Here is a 3148-nt window from a genome sequence, read left to right as displayed (position 1 = left end):
AAATGAGATAATCCCAATGACCAATGTGGTGCTTACATTCAACGACAAGTGTCTTCATAAGAAAGGATAAGGGCCAGTGGCTCACTCCTGTAATCCTAGCATTTTGGGAAGGCTGAAGTAGGTGGATCACCTAAGATCAGGAGTTCGAGACCAGCCTGGCCAACATGGCGAAATCCCGTCTCTACTAAAAATACAAAAATTAGCTGGGCATGGTGACTTGTGCCTGTAATCCCAGCTACTCGGGAGGCTGAGGCAGGAGAATTGCTTGAACTCCGGCGGTAGGGTTGCAGTGAGCTGAGATCGTGCCACTTCACTCCAGCCTGGGCGACAGACTGAGACTCTGTCTCAAAAAAAAAGATAAGGAGGCTGAGGTGGGAGAGTTGCTTGAGTCCAGGAGTTGGAGGGTAGCCTGCTTGGGCAACATACTGAGACCCTGCTTTAAAAACAGAGGCTCAAAAACAAAACAACAACAAAAAAATTAGCCAGGTGTGGTGGCATGTGCCTGTAATCCCAGCAGGAGAATCGCCTGAACCTAGGAGGCAGAGGTTGCAGTGAGTAGAGCTCACACCACTGCACTCCAGCCTGGGAAACAGAGTGAGACTCTGTCTCAAAAAAAAAAAAAGATAAGGAGGCTGAGTCGGGAGGGATGCTTGAGGCCAGGAGTTGGAGGGTAGCCTGCCTGGGCAACATACTGAGACCCTGCTTTAAAAAATATAATAGAGTAAGAAGGCTGGGTGCAGTGGCTCATCCCTATAATCCCAGCACAATGGGTGGGGGGCGGGGGCGGTGCCAAGACAGGTGGACTGTTTGAGGCCAGGAGTTCAAGACCAGCCTAGTCAACACAGCAAGACCCCATCTCAATTGTTTTTTGTTTTGTTTTGTTTTTTTGAGACAAGGTTTCACTCTGTCACCCAGGCTGGAGTGCAGTGGCAAGATCTCAGCTCACTACAATATCCGCTTCCTGAGCTCAGATCATCCTCCCACCTCAGCCTCCCAAGTAGCTGGGACTACAGGCACATGCCACCACACCTGGCTAAATTTTTTTTTTTGCATATTTTGTAGAGACAGGGTTTTGCCATGTTGCCCAGGCTGGTCTTGAAATCCTGGGCTCAAGTGATCCACCCACCTCAGCCTCCCAAAGTGCTGGGATTACAGGTATGAGCCACTGAGCCCAGCCACCATTCTACAATTTTTTTTTTTTTTTTTTTTTGAGATGGAGTCTTGGTCGGTTGCCTAGGCTGGAGTGCAGTGGTGTGATCTTGGCTCACCACAACCTCCACCTCCCAGGTTCACTGCCTCAGCCTCCTGAGTAGCTGGAACTGTGCCCAGCCTACAATTTTTAAAAGGATTAGCTGGGTGCAGTGTGTGCGCTTGTAGTCCCGGCTACTCAGCACAGATAGGAGGACTGCTTGAGCCCAGGAGTTTTAGGCTGCAGTGAGCTATGCTTGCACAACTGCACGCCAGCCTGGGTGACAGAGACCCTGTCTCAAAACAACAACAACAACCACAACCACAACCACAACAACAACAACACTCAGAAAAGCAGACAGACATGAGGAGGAGGACATGTGAAAATGGAAGCAGGTCGGGCACGGTGGCTCAGGTCTGTATGCCAGTATTTTGGGAGGCCAAGGTGGGCGGATCTCTTGAGGTCAGGAATTCGAGACCAGCCTGGCCAACATGGTAAAACCCCATCTCTACTAAAAATACAAAAATTAGCCAAGCCTGGTGGCTTACACCTGTAATCTCACCTACTTAGGAGGCTGAGGCATGAGAATCGCTTGAACCTGGGAGGCAGAGGTTGCAGTGAGCCGAGATCGTGCCGCTTGCACTCCAGACTGGGTGACAAGAGTGAGACTGTCTCAAAAAATAAAAATTAAAAAAAAAAAAAAAGAAAAAAAGAAAGGCTGGGCACAGTGGCTCACGCCTGTAATCCCAGCATTTTGGGAGGCTGAGGCAGGTGGATCACCTGAGGTCAGGAGTTTGAGACCAGCCTGGCCAACATGGTGAAACCCCCATCTCTCCTAAAAATACAAAAATTAGCTGGGCATGGTGACGCATGTCTGTAATCCCAGCTACTCGGGAGGCTGAGGCAGGAGAATCACTTAAACTCAGGAGGCGGAGGTTGCAGTCAGCTGAGATCACACCACTGCACTCCAGCGTGGACCACAGAGCAAGACTCCATCTCAAAAAAAAAAAAAAAAAAAAGAAGAAGAGGAAGAAAGAAAATGGAAGCAGAGACTGGTGTGATGCAGCCACAAGCCAAGGGACACCTGGAGCCATCCGAGAATCTGGAAAAGATTCTAACCTCCAAACCTTCAGAGTGAGGTGGTGCTGGGACTTCTGGCCTCCTGAACCAAGAGAACATTAATACATTTTAAGCCATTCAGGCTGTGTTAATGTGTTGTGGCAGCTCTAGAAAACTAACACACCAGGCCAGACATTCTAATCCAGAAATCCTTGTGTAACTGCACCAGAAATGCATACAAGCAGATTCACAGCAGCACTGTGGTAACAACCAAATGACCTAACTGTCCATTAACAGTAGAATGGGCAAACTGGTCTATTCCAACTCTGGAATTCAAACCACACGCCATACAACACAGATGCACTTTACAATTAGGAGCAAGAGCAAATCAAGAAAGTATACAGCATGGTTCCAGAAACTTCAAAACCAGGCAAAATGAAATACATTAGTTAGGGATGCATGTGTATGCGGTAAACTTGAAAACCAAGTAATTCTCCCAAACCAGGGCAATCGTTTCCCACCTAGACTGAACAGTAGTACCCCTTCAGGTAGTTTTTTAAAAGATCAGTGCCAGGCTATCCACCCCAGGCCAATTAAGCCAGAATCTTTGGGGGTGCATAATTGGGGATTTAAGCCTTCCGGAGGGCTTGGGGGAGGGGGATTCTAATACAGGGCCAGGGTTGATAATTGCTGCTCTACAGGAAAGGAGTGGGTGCTTGTATTTCGTGCCCCAAGGGGAGTAATATGGATACTACTTTGTAATTACAATTGTCTCTCCCTATTCACAGGTACCACATCTGTGGACCCAACCAACCACAGATGAAAGAATAATGATACAACAAAAAATACAAATTAAAATATAGTATAGCAACTGTTTATATATTTACATTGCATTAGGTG

This window comes from Pongo abelii, chromosome 2 (genome assembly GCF_028885655.2).
Source record: "Pongo abelii isolate AG06213 chromosome 2, NHGRI_mPonAbe1-v2.0_pri, whole genome shotgun sequence".
NCBI lineage: Eukaryota > Metazoa > Chordata > Mammalia > Primates > Hominidae > Pongo > Pongo abelii.
The sequence above is the reverse complement of the archived record's forward strand: the minus strand, read 5'-3'. Positions refer to the sequence as shown.